The sequence below is a fragment of the Carcharhinus amblyrhynchos genome, chromosome 3 (assembly GCF_965287045.1).
Source record: "Carcharhinus amblyrhynchos chromosome 3, sCarAmb.v2.hapA, whole genome shotgun sequence".
NCBI lineage: Eukaryota > Metazoa > Chordata > Chondrichthyes > Carcharhiniformes > Carcharhinidae > Carcharhinus > Carcharhinus amblyrhynchos.
Window position 1 is genome coordinate 71,857,212 of NC_137326.1, and position 18,909 is coordinate 71,876,120.

Consider the following 18,909-nt stretch of genomic DNA (forward strand, 5'->3'; position numbering starts at 1 on the left):
GAAGAAAATTGCTAATGTCCTAAACCAAGCTAATTCAGTGCAGCCTGGAGATTATAGCCTAAGGCTTTCTGAGCTCTGCAGTACATACACAACCCAGTAAGTCACAGAGGGAAACTACATATTGTGTTTCTAAATGACGTGGAAACTACATAGCTGGGGGGCATTATTACAGCTTAGATTTTGTGACTTGGAAAAACCCCTACAAGCGAAGTAAAAGGAGAAATCCCAACTAGTTCCTTGTTTTGTTGTTGTTGGGTTGCTAAGACTCCTGTACTGAGTGCAGTGAATGCAGAATGCTGTTGTACAAAATGAGATTTCAGTTACACACAGCGAGCTCCTGCCACAGCTGTCAGTCCCATGATTACAACATTGGCTCGATTCACTGCAAGAATTCCGAGAATGAAAAGCTCCTTGTTTTTTGGGAAGCTTGTATTTGAAGCCAGGAATTCATGTTGCCAAAGCCTTGCTACTCCTCAGGACCTTACTGTTGATATAACAGTTAGTTGTGCACTATATTTCAGGGAAATGCAACAACCAATCAACTTACTACACTGACCTCAGTTTAGCCAGTTAAAACTCCAATCAACCGTATGGTTATACTGGAACCTGAAGCACAAGCATGAAGAAGAGTTTACATCATGCATGAATACCTGCCTCTGTTGCTATATGCTGCAAACATTGGTTATTTTCTTAAGCCCTGTCCATTGCACTTTGCAGAAAATAATGTTGATGGGAACTATGATTTGATTATACACTGAGACAGAGTCTGATTGGTGCTGGGTGATTGCAGTGGGGATATATCTTAAGGTTTTCTCAAGTAGTTACTGGATAGTAGATTGTCTTCACTCCTTTACTTTGGAAGGACCAAGCGCTAGAGAAAGTTGGTGTGAAAAGCTGAACTAGTAACACTGGTAAGGGCTATTTTAATCAGGCAACTGGACATGGTCTCCTAGAGCTAGTTGAAGATTGGCTGAAATCCTTATTATTCCACAACAAGCATGACAAGATGATTAGCAGCATGTGTTACAAGGCTCTGTTTTGAAACTATTGGCAGGAAAACAGGATATTTTAGATGCAGGAAAAGCCCATTAGTCACAACAAGCCAATCTATTTCTGGTCAATCAATCCTGTTTACCTGCCTCTTCAATCACTTCAGAAACATTCCTCTTTATTTCTTGAACTCATTCATATTACTTGCCTTAATGTCCTTCTCTGGTAACTTACTCTACAATGCAGTCACCCTTTGGGTGAATTAATTGAATGATTTCTCTCATTGCCCCTAATATTCGCTTTTAGCTTGTGTACCCTGGGATAGAAACTCTTCATTACCATGAACAACTTCCCTGGGTCAATTTCATCAATCCCATACGAAAAACGTCATCAATCTCCTTTGTGGTCTTTGCAGCTTAACATAACAACATCAGTCTCCAGCAGATGTGGTCTCCCCTTATTTTCTTCACCTATCAGTAACTGTCATCTGTTTTCTTGCTTACAAACAAGAAACACGCTCCAAGTGGTCTTTATGAGATTCTCTCATCAAAACTCTCTCATAACAGGCAGTAAAAATTAGCATCAAAAACATCTTTGTAGAAAACTTGCATTCAGCCTCCTCTGCTTTGTCCTACTGTTCAACCAGAGAGCCCTCAGCTGTAGAGCTGTGTTTCCCATACTATTCGTTTCATACCCACTTGGAGATCTACCAGCTGCCTGTGTACATCCACCAGCATGTTGCCTTAATATTTTAACCCCTTTAATGTGCAAGCATTGTATAAAATGTATAAATTATAATGCATAAACAGCAGCTTGAAAGGGCTACTTGTCATTAATGCAACAGATGAGCTTGTTTGTGAAGCATAGATGCATAGTATTTGGAGTGACAAGTGATAGTTTGAGTTGTAGGTTGTTTCCTACAAAAAGGCATGGATGATACTTTGGATTTATTCCAGTGAGAGATGAAAATTTACTTCCACACAAAATGTGACTAATGATGGCAAAATCTTGCCAACCCCCTCCGACAATTCAAGGAAATCTCTGCATTTGGACTCAAAGCTGAGTCAGCCGCCGATGTCGCAACTCAATCTTGGGTCCCATGTCGGTTGAGATATTGAAGAGATTCTCTTGTTCTTTTATGAACAAGTTTTATAGCAAAGCTACTGCAGAAAATCTGTGAAGGGATTGCAGAGCCAGCTGTTTGGCATTCCCATTGATTGAGAGTACTCATTGCCAGTTCAGTGAGATGTTTGATTTCACTTTTAATATTGTCCTGCACTGTAATTCATTCAGTGTCAGGAATTCATATATGTGTGAGAAAAAGTGGGTGTTACTTTCCATGTTAAGTGAACTCAGGAGTGCCAGCTTAATTTAAAAATCAATTTTTGTTATTTTTCTTCCTGGTTATTGAAGGTTCTTGAAGTCCTAGATATAGCTCATTTTAGCTGAATGAACATGTATGATAGCCACTCAGCTGTGAGAGCCAGGCTTAGTTATGCATTTGAGAGCGTGTCTGTGAAGAATAACTTGACCTCAGAGTTCACAGAAACATGCCAAGACTTTGCCTCTGTGTGAAGCAATAGATTGATGTGTTCGCTCCACATCCCACTTCATTGAACAGAAAATATTCTGAAATTGAAAGTCAGACTTTTATCAAGTTTAGCATCTTCAGCACACTATCCAGGACCATCCTTAAATTGGTCGGCATGTTTTTGGCAACAGGTGCTTCCCTGTGTACACTGTAATATACTCACATCATATTGGTATACACGCCAATCCTTCACTTGTTCCACCAGTCATTGACTGTGCTCGTTTGGTGCAGATGCTGACAAATTTTGAACAGACAATATTGTGTTGATTTATGAAGTTGTCAAATGGTTGCAATATCTCTTCATCTGCTCTTTTGGTAGGTGCCATCTAGCAAACCAAAATGTCCTCTTGTTTTGCACCTTCATTAATATATCTCACACACCAGAAGGTGAATTAAGCCTACCAATTATTGGATTTATCCCAGCTACAGAATAAAGTATCATTGCTCATTCAGTTCGCTAACTCAGTTAGGGCATCAATGGGCTTGTCATTAATTCAACATATCACTAGGTGGGTAGATAATGACACTAACTGAATTTTAGGATCCCCATCATCTTCAAACCCACTGACAGGGAAGTGTAAATCTTAGCCCATGATGCTGATCATGTCAACATCCACAGTTATTACTAGTTCCTCTTCTACAGGTGTCAGATTTTTCTGACTTTGCAACTCCCTAATTCACCAAGATTGAGGCTGAAGAGCCTTGATATTGCCATCAGCAGTTGGTAGGCCCAAATTTGCCTTGTTCAACTTTAGCTATACCCGTGTCCACTGGAAAAATGTTGTCAGTTTGTCATTGTGTTGTTCATGTTTTTTTCCAAGTGTATGCATAGAAGAGATGGTTTTAGGTTGTTATTCAACAAGATTTCACCACATAATGCACACTATGGCTCAAAGTATTCAGCACCTCCAGTCCAAATGAATTCCTTTTCAATGTATTTTGTTGTCAAATTTGCATCTCTTCGACACACACCCTGTTTGGTGAAAATGTTTCACTTTACAGGCTGAGATTTGCATGTTAAGTCAGTAATTGATGACACAATGATTTTAGCAATTGCACTGATAGTAACAGAGACAAATTTCACTACTTCACTTATCATTGATACTTAGTGTGTTCTTTTTAATAGTCCTTGTATTTAGCCATCTCTTCACTGTTATTAGCATGTAACAACAGATATACGGTGTGACATATGAAACTAATAAAAGTCCTCAGCTCCTCCAATACACACCAATTGCACCTGCCACCACCTTTCCCTCCCCCCTTACCCCTCCGCTACTGCCCTGGTACTCCAATTATTGTAAGAAGTCTTACAACACCAGGTTTAAATCCAACAAGTTTATTTGATAGCAAACCCACAAGCTTTCAGGGTTTGCCCCGTTGTCAGGTGAGTGGACTGACGTTGTGAGACTTCTTACTGTGTTTATCCCAGTCCAATGCTGGCATCTCCACATCATGACTCCAATTATTGCCAGTTTCTGTCAGATCTTGCTGTCAGACACAGGCTGCAATAACTCACTAGTCCTTGTCTAAGCATGTCTGAATCCAGTGCAAGATAAAGCTGAAATGGCTGAAGATGATTCTGGATGCAATAGCTGACCCTAGTACTTTGGCTGTCTGACCTCTTAGCACTCCACAACACATTGATTAGTCCTCATTATGGCTGTTGGATTTATGTTGAAACATTCCACCCATTCTGCTGAGCATGGCTTTGCCTGCAAGGATAGGCCATGGTAATCTCACTTGGTTTTGCCCACTTGTCAAGACAGTTTGTCAGCATGTGGTAATTGTCACATACAAACAATTGGTTGGAGGTGCTTGGAGAACCTGATACTGGTGACGACCAATAAAAGATGAACGACTCCAAGATAGAGATACCAAGTGCACCCAGTCTCAACCCACACTCCCTATGTATAGTAATAAATCATTCTTTTTGCAGTTTTTATAAATTTTATTTTTTAAAAGAAATAATCAAGCAATTCCGTTTATATTTTGAGATGTTTTACATTTATTTATATGTATATAAGTTTTGAAATGCTGTGTGTGAATCTCTGTCCACAAATAGTTTATGCTGCTCTTCTAACAGCCCATCGTCTCTCTCTCTCTCTCTCTCGTCCTCTGTTCATCTCTGTAAATGGAATCACTGCAAATGCCATCTCCATCCTCATCATCCACCTTGTAGTGTCATCCTTCCAGAGGATGTCGTCTCTGGCTCATCTGTGATGTTTTCGCACTTCTTGAAGTTGTGCTAGATCAAGGATGGATCCCAGTGTAAAATAACCAAAAGGTCTGTTTCCTTTCAGGTCTGACGAAGGGTCATCCAGACTCAAAACATTGGCTTTATTCTCTCTCCACAGATACTGTCAGACTTCGTGAGTTTCTCCAGCATTTTCTGTTTTTGTTTCAGTTCCCAGCATTCTCAGTATTTTGCCTTTATTTGTTTCTTTCTGGTTGCCTGAAAGTGTGAACATCTGTGTTCCAGAGTTTGAACCATTCATTTCACTTTAAGTTTAGATGGTCAGCTGGTTATTTGCGACAGTCTCTTTCATACCCTGGGGAATAATGACAAGATCTTTGCATTATCATTGAGGATATCCTCGATGCATGACATTCAGTGACTTGCAAAAGCACCAAGGACCAGCAAATGATGTTCCCGAAAGACTCTAATTCTATGCACTGGGGGGTATTCATTTTTCATTTTAGCATAATTTAATATTGATCTATTTGATTTTATTTGTGATATAGACATTGTCAAGCTAGCAGTTTCAATCAGAGAAAGAAAATAAACCAAATAAGAGGTGAAAGACAGGGAGGGAAGGACAATTTTGACAAAAAGTATATCAAAAGCAAGTGGTGGAGTTTTTCTCTTTATATAGGTGCAAAAGTATTCCATGTTCATTGGGGATCAAACATTTTTGCTTAGGTTTGCTCACAAGTTTTGTCAATACCAAGTATTGCAAAAGTCTAGTTTCAAGTTATATATGTTGATAGGGCATTTTGACTTTATGGAAGTCTTGGTACATATTTTATATGGGTACATATTTATCAGGAAATTATGATGTGCTAAAATTTAAATGCCACTTTAAGGAATTGAAAAAAAATCAGCAGTACAAGTTCCAATATTGCTGCTGAAATATTCTTTGCCTGAATTCCAGTATCAATCCAAACTTCAAAATTGTGTGATTCAAAATTAAAATGTTCTCTGCAAACACTAGGTACAACCTAGAATCTCACTGGGGACTAATGCCTTGGAATTATTAATATACAAGGTTGTGAAAACTGTGTAACTGGTCTCAATTCATTTGGTGCAGGTTTTATGAGCTGAAAATGATAGATTAAGTGTATTAAGGAGTGGGTAACTGATGTTAGTAACATAGCATAATAGTAATTTAATCACTTCATTGAGGCAGTAAACAATTAATAAAATGATATCAACTTCACGGGGGCTAAATGATTTGCTGCAGAATATATTTAACACTGTTATAAAACATACACAGCTGGTGCTTTCACAAATGAGCTATAAAAATCTTTCTTGTGAGTATGATTCCATGGTTATTGACAGAATATTTATACCATGGCCTGAATTTTTTGACCATTGATCTGGGAAGCGAATGAAAAACGTCCTTCCTGCCATGATCAGCCCCAGAGTATAATTTCATACAGGCTAACTGATTAACAGACAGCCAGCATAAAACATGCTCTGTGAAAGGCTCAGTACTGCTGGGAGGGCGGGAAGATGACAGCCCCAGAAGTAAGGGAGGTTGCAGAGCTGTTGTTTCCAACATGCTCCCTCAGAATGAACGCCGCGGTTGAGCTGTGTCAGGGAGTTGCTGACCAGGGAAAAATAAGTAGCAATGGGAAAATCATGCACAGGGTGTCCAGGCAGCACATTCAAACACAGACCTTAGTCGCCAGACACCTTTTTAAATTTTAATCCAGTCCTGGCATTTCACCCCACCCTGGATCGAGGTTGACGCTAAAATGTAATGACCACCTGGCCAATCGCTCTCTACGCGCACCCCCCCACCCCCCGGCTAAACATGAAAGTGGATGGGCCACGTAAATTGCATTCAATTGGCCCCTTAATGGGTTAAATTGCCTGCTTGATTGTTGATGGGTGCACTTCTGACTTTCCTGCATGCCTGCCAAATGAAATATTCTATGATGCACAATAGTGGTGGGACTCAGGCCCGATGACTTTTCAGGAGATTTCACATGTTTCCAGGTAGGGCATGCACCTGGACAAGAACAAAAAATTCTAGCCCATAAGCCTCAAAATAAAAACTTAGAAATATTGTGAGATTAATTTCTCTGTACGGTGGCCAAGGCTTATATCATCATTGGCACAATATTTATTTTATATTTGGGCAGTTGTAATAAATCCGTGTTATTGGTTGGGTGAGATTTACCTCTGATCATAGACTCCTAGTAAATGAGAGCTATGTGAATGGTGTTGAAATGGCACTGGATAGAAAATGAAAGGGATTGAGGAAAGTTCATAGACCTAATGCTCTGTCTGTTCAACTACTGCAAGCAATAATCAAGAAAGCCAAAAAGAATCTTAAAATGCACAGTCATTGAAATGTATTTAAAGGCTTCCAACTATTTCACGAGGGAGCACTAGCCATTTAAATCAAGGTTGCCTTGAAAATCACGTTGGATGTGCCTCAGGGGACAAATCAGTGGTGCTTTTGTCAAAAGAATTTGCCTTGCTACCATTCTATTCACACTAAGTTACTCAGATAAAAAAGCCTCAATAAACTATGTAAGATGTGCTGTTGACAAGAACTGCCAACAGAAATGACATGAATACAACATTCAAATGGATTCACTGGCCTCAAGGATGCATAATTTGGAATGCTCTTTATTTCTAGCATTTGGACATCTGTCAATTTTCTGAAGAAGATCCCTCATAACCATATGGATGTGTGGTTATATTGCAGGTGAACTTATGAACATCAAAAGCTGTCATGCTTCAAATACTTTGGGACAAAGAGGCAGAGGGGAAGAAGAGCTTGGAGGCATAATGCCACTGCACAATTATTACTTCCGTTTATTTGTCTCACCATTATTGAGTAATGCAGAGACATATATAGCAGCATGCTAGTTAACAAACTACTATTTGCTGATGAAGGCTCATTGTCATGAAACATTAACTCTGTTTCTTTCCATTAATGCTGCCTGACCTGATATTCCAGCTTTTGCTGTTTTTATTTCAGATTTACAACAACTGCAATCTGTTAAAAGACATCCCATCTGGAAAGTCTTGCATCATGTCTTCCTTTTCTGTTTTGAGTGTCCCTAAGATAATCATAGGATAATGATGGAATAGGATCTCTGGATCATGACTGATCATTTCATTGTCGCATCACATGCTCTGCCTGATCTAAGCACTCATTTATCCAAACATACTGTTGTATTCACTCGATTACTGTATACCTTAAGTGTGTAGTTTATTTCAAATGATTCTAGTTCTATTTCAATAACAGTTTATTCACAGAACTTAGCAACATCTCAAAATTTATAGGAGCTTCTGTCTCTGCTGAAAGCTTCAAAGTGTCATAGAGGTTTATAGCGTAGAAACCGGCCCTTTGGCCCAAATTGTCCATGCCACCCTTTTTTTTAATCCCTAAGCTAGTCTCAATTGCCCGCTTTTGGTCCATATCCCTCTTTGGTCCATATACCCTCTCACCCATGTAACTGTTAAAACATTTTTTAAAAGACAAAATTGTATCTGCCTCTATTTCTATCTCTGGCAGCTCGTTCCAGACACTCACCACACTCTCTGTGAAAAAATTTTCCGTCAGGATCATTTTGTTTCTCTCCCCTCTCCCCTTAAATCTATGCTCTCTAGTTTTAAACTCCCCTATCTTTGGGAAAAGATATTGACTATCCAGCTGATTTATGCCCCACATTATTTTGTAGACCTCTGTAAGATCACCCCTCAGCCTCCTACGCTCTACAGAAAAAAGTCCCAGTCTATCCAGCCTCTCCCTATAACTCAAGTCATCAAGTCCCAGGAGCATCCTAGTAAATCCCTTCTGCACTCTTTCTAGTTTAATAATATCAATAATACGATGACCAGAACTGTACACAGTATTCCAAGTGTGGCTTAACAATGTCTTGTACAACTTCAACAAGACATCCCAACTCCTGTGTTCAATGTTCTGACCAACAAAACCAAGTATGCAAGGCAGAATTTTATGAAAAGAATTTTATGAAAAGCCAGGATGTGATTCTCGTCATGCCGGAAGTTGGGGGGGTGCAGTGGGTAGCAGATCTTGTTGGTGAAGCCAGCTGCTGAGCTCTAGGGACACCAATATGCAGGCATCACAATCTCCCAGTGCACAGAGACCTCCTGTTACCACCACCCATCCCATGGCCATTGGCTGATCGCACCCTGTGCCATCCTCTGCCTTCCAACCCTGCCAATCACTGCCCCTGCAGAGTTTCCCCCACTCCCCCGATCATCACCACAAAATCGGTCACTTCCCCCACCGCCAATCACTGCCACCAGTGATCACTCCCCCCGCTTTGCAAAGTTTCCCCCTTCCATCCCTTACAGAGCTCCCCCGCCTTCCCCGCCATGGCTCCACTCTCTTAGCACTGCCCCTAGCACTGCCAGGGTGCCAGCTGCACAGTGTCAGGCTGATTCTGCCCAAAAGGGAATGCCTGACCTTGCCTCAACCATCCGATGGGCTTGAATTACCTCCAATTCCACCGGCGAGGCCACCATATCTGGTCCCCCATTGGTGGGGACAATATGCGATCCTCACCAGTGAGGATCTCGACCGGTGAGGGGATAAGTATAACTGAGTGCAGATAGTAGAATCCAGGGCGCTAATGATATTGAAATCGATTTTGCTGACAAATTAGTGCCAACAAGGTCGTGAGAGGTGTAAAACTGGATGCAATCCTGATTTTTCACCTTTCATCCTATCTTATCGGCTTGCCATGCCAATTGACTAGCAGGATAAGCTGGTAAGATCATGACCTCAGTCTTTTCTAGAGTATTCTCTGATTTCTTAACACACTGCTCCACTCACAAGTTTAAGCAATCAAGTTCCATGACCTGGATCAGGGAACCAACTAGCACATCAAACACAGATCAACCAAACCACTGAACACAAACAAACCACTGAAATTGCAGATGAATATTTCTTTTGATTCTATAGGTGGTCAGAATTAGTGTCTCTTGATGAGAGTCAGAAAACCATATGGTCCTGCCTCCCTCCAGTAGAGGGCATCTAGTTGAATCCAGATGAAGTTTTATGTCATCTATTTCAATACTAAATCACCTTTTGAGGGATAGATTTCTTCTTGTATTTTATGACCTAAACCTTGGTCAACCTTGTTGTGCTATTTTAATACATTTCCTGTTTCTCCACTTTTCTCTCTCGCCAATTCCATTCACCCTCACTTCTTCCCCCTCCAGCCACACTTTTCTTTCTATCTTTCCAGTTCTATTATCCTTTTAATCACTATCAACAACATTTTCTTCTCTTTTCCCATTCCAACTCAAACACCCCTTCTTCCTCTTCATCCAGTATCACTCTCCCTATCACTTTGCAGTTGCATTCACCAATATCTCCAACTCCTTCCAATTTTCTCCTTGCCCTCTCCCCTCCCCTCCCTTTCATCTTCCTTCTCCTGCTCCTTCTCTCTATCCCTTCAAACTTTCCATTCCAATCAGAGTTCCTACACTACTCAGGACCTGTTTGGAGCCTCAAGCCAGTGTTTCTCCTCCAAGCCACTATTCATGGTTTCTGCCTGTGGTTTCTATGCATTTGCCTGGTCTTAATTACTGTTCACAGTTCCTGTGTCCATCCACTACCTAGAGTTCTTCCTCCTGACTATTGTTCAAGCTTTTCTGTTCCTAATCATCATCTAGTGAACTTTTTTTGGTGTGTGGTTACTGGATCAGAAATAATTCAGAGCAGCTGTGATGACAACTATAGTTGAATAGCCTGCTACTTCTTATGAATCCAACTTTAGACTTGCAAGGTCTCAACTGCAGAATATAGATAGCAAAAGCTTCAAACATTATATTCAACAATTATTCATAATGACAATATGTGAATGGGAACATGATGTAAGTGATGAGATGGGTCTATGTTGAGTTAGGTTGTAGTTAATAAACAGGTAATTCTTCTTAAGCAGACCCACAGAATCAAGGATCAGTTGCTTCCATCTGGTTCGAAGGATTCTGAGATGGTTGATGAGTCTGTTGCATGATCTACAGACTCTGCCACCTCTCGAAAACGTAATCGGGACATTGCAATGTACTTTAGCTGGAGAGAGAAAATACTGGCTCAGGTTCATTCTGGGAGCACTGTTCAATAGCTCTTGGTGGAATGTATATGCATGTTGGAATCAGGGCTGCAAGTATTTTGGGCTTTGTTGAAATGAACCCCTACACCCCACACCCAGTCCTCCCTCCTCTCCCCCCATACACCCCCCACTCTCACAAGCCGCTTCAGTGTTAAATAACCTACCAACCGACCAGGGAATAATCCGAGATTGTGGGTCGCCACCTGGTTCAAGTCAGCATTTTAAGTGTGGACCATAGAACCATATAAACCCTAACAGTGCAGAAAGAGGTCATTTGGCACTCGTTAGAGTTTAGAAGAATGAGGGGAGATCTCATTGAGACGTATAAGATGATGAATGGGATGGATAGGATAGAGGTGGAAAGACTCTTCCCGCTCAAAAAAGACAGTAGGACTAGGGGGCACAGCCTCAAGATAAAGGGGGGGCGGTTCAGAACGGAGTTGAGGAGGAACTTCTTCACTCAAAGGGTGGTGAATCTCTGGAATTCTCTGCCCGTTGAAGTGGTGGAGGCTGCCTCGCTAAATATTTTTAAGAAGCGGGTTGATGGGTTTTTGATAAGAGAGGGGATTAAGGGTTATGGGGAGAGGGCGGGAAAGTGGAACTGAGCCACGACAGATCAGCCATGATCTTGTTGAATGGCGGGGCAGGCTCGAAGGGCCAGATGGCCTACTCCTGCTCCTATTTCTTATGTTCTTATGTTCTTATGTTCTTATGTTCTTAAACTCTCCAAAAGAGCATCCCACCCAAGCTGTCCCCTTCACCCTATTGCCCATAACTCAATGTTTCCACCATAGCAAATCCACCTCACCTACACATTTTAGGTCATGAAAGGGCAATTTAGCATTGCCAATCCATCTAACCTGCACATCTTTGGACTGTGGGAGGAAACTGGAGCACCCGGAAGAAACCCACACAGACACAGGGAGAATGTGCAAACTCCATACAAACAATCGCCCAAGGCCAGAATCAAACCTAGGCCCTTGGCGCTGGCTCTATGGTTTGTGAGATTTCTTGTGCCCAGCCATTCATTCCTGCATTCAGAGGATCCCTCAGTAAGAATATGGATGGTAATTGTCTTTAAACCCAGCCTTCATCCTCAACTTGTTCTGGCCACTCACACCAGCACTGGTTAAAAATGATCAGAACGCAAGTCAGCCAAAGCAACCACTTCTCATTGTTGGCAGTCAGGCGGGGGTAAGTGATAAACTACACATGGTTCAAAGTGCAGATCTATCACTTCACACACAGTCACCAGGAGTAACCCGAGATGGTGCAGAAAGTCCCCTAACAAATCACTTGTAATTCCTGTGTTCAGAAAAAATTCCAACAACGTCTGCATCAAATTAGTTAGCCTGAGGGACTTGTCACTTCCAGCTCAGCTTCAGCCAAATTACTGGGAATCGACTCAATGCGTGATATCTATGTAAACCCACTGAGGCATTCAAAAGCAAATCTGCAACTTCAATTGGCAGCAGAATACCTTTCTTTAATCCTCCTTGAAAGTGCAAACTGGGGTGGGGGAGGTGGGGGCGGTGGGAGAGGCAATCTCACCTTTGTGGAAGGGGCAGATTCAGGATATCATAGCCAAATCTGACCCTGGCTGGGTAACCCCCATAGCAATTTGGAGGAGGAACCACTGCTTGGTTTATTCCATTCTTAGTCCTGTTTAGGACTGCTGGAGTGAGCTGTAATGATTCAGCCAAAAGCAGCTAACACAACACAGGTGGCTGATCTGTTGGCAAATTCTTGGCTGTTAGATTCTGGTGTGACTCTGTCACACGATCTGTCAGTGTCGAGATTGGCGCGTGCGCAGTGGCCCTGCACTGCCGGCCTCCCGACTGCTGGCCAGCTTGATCACTGGCCTGCCCCACGACCCCTGCAATGACTACTCTCTGCCCCTCCATGGCTCAATCGCTGGCCCCTGAAACCATTCCCAGGCGTAGCCCTGAACCCCTCTTCCTGGCCCGCTCCAGTCTCCAGCAACCCCTTACCGATTTCCCCTCCCTACAGCTACCCCCCCAACATTCCTGACCCCCTGCCCGCAGTGCTGACCCCCCTGCAGTGCCAAACCCTCCAGCATGCTCCCCCCCACCAGTTTACCCCGCACTCCAGTCTGCCCCGATTGCTGGCCTCCCTCCTTCCCCCAACACTCCTGACTGTAGCTGGACCCCCCACCCCCACTGATCACTCCCTTGGCCCCATCCCATCAAATCCTGCTCCCTAATTCCCACTCCCATCTGTCCCACACTTTGGCACTGCCGCATGCTGGACGGGCAGTGCCAAGGTATCCCCTGGGCATTGTCAATTAGTCACTTGGGCAGTGCTGGGGTTCTAGGCTGGCACTGCTAGGGTGCCAATGCCCAGGGGCATCCTGCTGCTGCCCAACCCTCTGGGGGTCCTGATTGCTCCCCCTTCACTCCTGTGGGGTCGGGCTGCTAGTTCCTGGTAAGTGGGGGGCTATTATAGTCCCTGCTGGAGTGAACCATTCTGCCATGGGGGATGGGGGCCTGGAGACTTCAGTACTTGGCCCGCTAGTCGTTTTTAAACCACATTCAAATGATCATTTAAATGGTCCTTGCACCTCCCTGTCAATTTCCAGCCCAGAGCAGATGCTGCCGGAAATCCAATACTGGGAGGTGCAAGCAGGATGTGAACATGTGTGCGAATCCTGCAAATTGCCTGCCGCAATTTTCCGAGCCTGCTATGCTAATTTACCAGCACAGCAGGATGGGAGAATTGCCCCTATTGTTTCTGGTCATGACAAACTGAAACTTAACATCACTACATTCATCATTGTCAATGCCACATTAAAATTATTGAAGTTGAACTCTGCTTCAGCCAGACATGGCACTCCAGACTGTCATAGAAATAAGAATAGACCATCCAGCCCCTCGAGCCTCTTCCACCATTCAAATGGATCAGAACCCCAACTCCTTCAACTAGCCCATGATTTCATAATCTTTAATACCATTATCCATGAGAATATATAAATACCATTTTGAATGACTGTGAGGGAGGTAGTTCCGGATTTCATCTCCAGTCTCACTTTTGAAAGCCTGCTTGGATGCCAAAAGCCCTGAACTCTGTAGACTGTGACTGGTTACAGAACAATGTGGAGGTTTTGACCGCAGGGCCAAGGCTTCTACCACCAAGGGCACCTGTGTTCTCTGATTCAGCAGTGCTCTGATGTGGTTGGTTTGAAGCTGACAGCTCAGCACTGCTGATACATTCCATGCCTAGTGAGGTTGAACACTTCTGCTCTCGTCTCCTGCTATCTCCAGATAGAGGAATGAGGGGGTGGCTGTAGGGTGGCCGCCTGACCACCGGTTAGAATGGGATTTGTTGGAAATGACTCGACAGTAATCCAGCTCTCTATTGGTAGCACTCTGCTGTTTGTGTCTCAGACCCCAAGCTGCTTCTGAAAAAGGGTGTCTCTACATCTCTGTCACCACAATGAAACATTTAAGACTAGGACTTCCATTTCTTTAATCCCACAATAATGAATACAGAAATAAATGAGGCATGCCCACAAAAATAATGTTTGATTACCCTTCCCACTGACAGTGGGACTTTAATCTCTGTTCTCAACAGCTTGTTGATTCAGTGGGCACAGCATTGCCAGAGCATGTGTGGTTCAGTGAAATCTTCTGTTGCGTTAAACATGTTATATCAATACAAACTGATGCTGTTGAAGTCACTATTGCCTTTGTACCTCCATTGATTTTAATCCATCTCCCTGGCACTGTCACTCAGTAACTCCTCTCTCCCCAGCGCCCTATGATACTGACTCTTTCTCTACTGATGTTAATCCAGCTCCCTCGCACTGTCACTCAGTAACTCCTCTCTCCCCAGTGCCCTATGATACTGACTCTATCTCTACTGATGTTAATCCAGCTCCCTTGCACTGTCACTCAGTAACCCCTCTCCTCAACACCCTCTGTTACTGACTGTATTTTTATTGATGTTAATCCAGCTCTCTCATGCTGTCACTCAGTAATCTCTCTCCCCTGGCGCCCTGTGTTACTGACTGTATCATCATTGATGTTAATCCAGCTTCCTCACACTGTCAGTCAATGACCTGTCTTCCCCCAGTACCCTGTGTTACTGACTGTGTCTCTACTAATATTAATCCAGCTCACTCACACTGTTGCACAGTCACTAACACAGCACCCTGTGTTCGTGACTGTGGTGGGGCTTTCCTGTCTTGGGTGAGCACAGCTGGAAAATCCCGCCCTGTGTCTCTATTGATGTTAATCCATCTTCCTCAGATTGTCACTCAGTAACCCCTCCCAGTGAGCACCATGAGAATCAGCATCTCCTTGAAGACAGTACTAAACCTAAGGGTTAACAATTTACTAGCTAGCAATTTTGTAGCCTGCTTCTTAATCAAAGAATCTGAGCCATCTCAACTGTTGTGATGCTTTTATTTACTTTATGAGGGTATCTACTCAGGGCTATGCTTAATGAACGTTATTGGAAAAAAGTCTGCCTTTCTGCAAATTATACTTGAAGACAGCATAACCTGATATTGTCTTAACAGAAAGCCAGGGTTAACAGATAAAGTAATAAATGAAGCAGGCAGTGATAGTGTTAAAGCATTAAGGATATGATTTCAGACATGGCAGTTGGGCTAAAGAGTTTACACGAGAGGCTTCTGATGTTGGAAAGTTTTGCAATTGATGCTCGTCCTTTCATTCCATGTTTCTTTGTGTCTAGTTGAAGCATGTTATTTGTTTTTTTGGCAGGGAATGTGAATTCATTTTAAAATACAGATTGCTGATGCCCGGGAGGCTTAGTAGTGCCTCCAATTCTGGTCTCTTGTGCTTCTCAGATTTGAATCACCCCATTATTGGTGACCGTGCTCTAGCTCCCAAGGATCTAAGTCCTGAAATCCCCTCCCTAACCTCATTTCTACCTATTCTCCATCTTCAAGGTGCCCCTTAAAAGCTTTCTTCTTGTCCAAGTTTACATAGAACATAGAACATTACAGCGCAGAACAGGCCCTTCGGCCCACGATGTTGCGCCGACCAATTAAAAAAGCAATGACCCTCTAACCTAAACCAATCCCTTTCCATCCATAAACCTATCCACGGATCTCTTAAACGCCCCCAAACTAGGCGCATCTACAACTGCAGCAGGCAGGGCATTCCAATCCCTCACCACCCTTTTTTGGGCTCCTTTTTTCAGCATCTCCTTACATGGCTTGGTGTCAAATTTTATTTGATAATAGTTCCTTTGAGATATTCTGAAATGTTTTACTGTATTAAAGAAACTCAATAAATACACATTGTTGTAGCTGTGTGTAAATGCACTGCTTGGTGTGGTCCTGGACAATATAGGATCATCTGGTCCATAGCATGGGCCCACAGCTGTGCTGAATTAGACTGTCTCACCCATGGCAGGAGCTGCGATACTGTAACTGGCCTTATTGTACCTTGGCTGAGAATGGGGTAGTTGTGCAGCCAACGTTTCTGCTTCTGATTGCTTTCCACCAGCTTGTGCTGTAGAAATTGAGTGTGTCAGCTGTTGGTAGTGTGGAGCTGGCTATGGCATTCTCATGTTGAATAACCTACTGTCAGTGTCGTGCCTGCTTGACTGAGGTGACGTTAGGAAAGGAAAAACCTGCAATTGTATAGCATCTTTAACTGGATGCTCTAGGTCCCAAAGCATTCCACAACCTATTTTCTGAAGTGGTTCAACATTTGGAAATGCAGCAGCAAATTTCCACATAGCCATGTCTCACAAGCTGAAGAGATAAAAGCTGAGTCTTTTGTGTTTTACTGGTGCTGATTGTAAAATAAATACTGACTGGGATTCAAGGAGAACTCCCTGCTCTTTTTTTGAATGCTGCCATGAGATATTTTACATCCACCTGCAAGGTCAGATGGGGCTTTGGTTTCACACCTCATCTAAATGACAGCATCTTTGTCAGTGCACACTCCCTCAGTACTGGAATGGGAGTGCCAGCCCAGATTGTGTTTAAGTCACTGGAGAGAGATTTGAACCCATGGCCTTCTAGCTCAAAGGCAAGAGTATCACCACAGAGACAAACGTGGAACTGTACCATAATAAGAGTTAGCACCTACAGAAAAAACTCAGCAAAGAAAAGGGAAATTGAAGGATTGCAAAGTGTTTTTCACATAATACAAACTAGGAAAGCACCTAAAGCTCAACAAAAATAAGAAAGAACAGAGAATTGTGAAGTGTTTTTCACATAATCCAGACTAGGAAAGCACCTATGGCACTGTCGTTGTCAGAGGGTGCATTATTTTATAGATGAGGAGTATCACTCCATGTGTTTAATATAATTGGCAAAAGAATCTAAGGGGAGATTAGGAGAAATATTTTTATGCAGTGAGTTGTTCTGACCTGGGGTGCACTGCCTGAATGGGGAGGAAACCGATTTAATTTTAATTTTCATAAGAGAATTTGATAAATGTGAAAAGCAAAAATTTACAGGGAATGGGAAATGTGTGGGGGAGAGGGACTGATTTACTTCAGACAGCCAGTCCAGGAACAATCGAGAAAATGGTCTCCCTCCATTTTGTATCATTCTATGAAACACAATGGTCTCAATATTCTTAATATCCCCATATTTCTTGGTGCTGTGGTGAAGAAACTCAATGCAATCAATGCCTTGGTTTAGCACAGTTCTGGCCTTAAATTTGCACTAGTCATGGACTTGACATTCTCCTGCAATTGAAATTGATACCAATTGAGGGCGGCATGATAGCACAGTGTTAGCACTGCTGCTGCACAGGGAACTGAGTTCAATTCCCGGCTTGGGTCACTGTCTGTGTGCACGTTCGCCCCGTGTCTGCATAGGTTTCCTCCGGGTGCTCCGACTTCCTTCCACATTCTGAAAGTTGGTTAGGTACGTTGACTTGAACAGGTGCCAGACTGTGGTGACTAGGGAAATTTCACGTAACTTCATTGCAGTGTTAATGTAAGCTTACTTGTGACTAACAAATTAACTTTTTAACTTTTTTTAACTTTTTGATGTTGCCCACTGAACTAAACTGGAAGCTATGTTCTGACTAGCCTTTGAAGAATCCCCAACGTAAACCCTGCACCTGGAAGTGTTTGCGTCCTGCAGTTTCCTGGCAAATTTATGATGCATTCTTTCGAAACAAGTACGTCTACCTGGGTTAAATAAACATGGCTACGTTGACCCAGTGGTGAATAGTTAATCATACTGAAGATCAGAAGCCTTATTTTGTTTGTGGGAGGGTAGGTTCTAAAGGTGCAGTCATTACAGCTGAGGATGTCATCTGGACTTGAGTTTCTCTCTGGATTTCCAGTGGCTTCCTTTATCCCTTTGTAGTTCTTTTCAAGTGTGACTCAAGAATTTACAGTGGACAAATGCCCTAGTTTAAAAGTTTGGGTATCAGAAATGAAATGATTCACCATTTAACATGGCGTTGAAGCATACAGATTGCAGAATTAATAGCCTTTATGTATAAAGGATTTTTTCTGAATGGCAAAGTTAATTTTAGTAAAGCTGATGGCCTTGGAACAGCTGTTGTTCCTTCTGCTGGCCTTTCTAATTCACTATTATGTGTTGAGCAGCCTGGAATGAAAGCTGAGGTCCAGAGTGCAGCACACCATCAATCTCCATCACATGCACAACGGGTCCAATGGCCTGCTTCTGTGGTGTAAGATTCTGTAAATCGAGTAAGGGTGGGTAGGCCAGGAAAGATAAATCAAATGGCATTGATTAAATAACAGAATTAAAGGGGTGGTAGGGACAGAATACTCAACGTGTGTGTGGTAGAACACTGGTTAACACTACTGCCTTGCTATGCCAGGAACTGGGGTCCAGTTCTGGCCTTGGGTGACTGTTTGTTTGGAGTTTGCACGTTCTCCCCTGTGTTTGCATGGGTTTACTCAAGGTGCTCTGGCTTCCTCTCACTGTCCAAAGATGTGCAGGTTAAGTAGATTGGTCATGTTAAATTGCCCCTTAGTCTTACAAGATATGTGGGTCAGATGGATTAGCCATG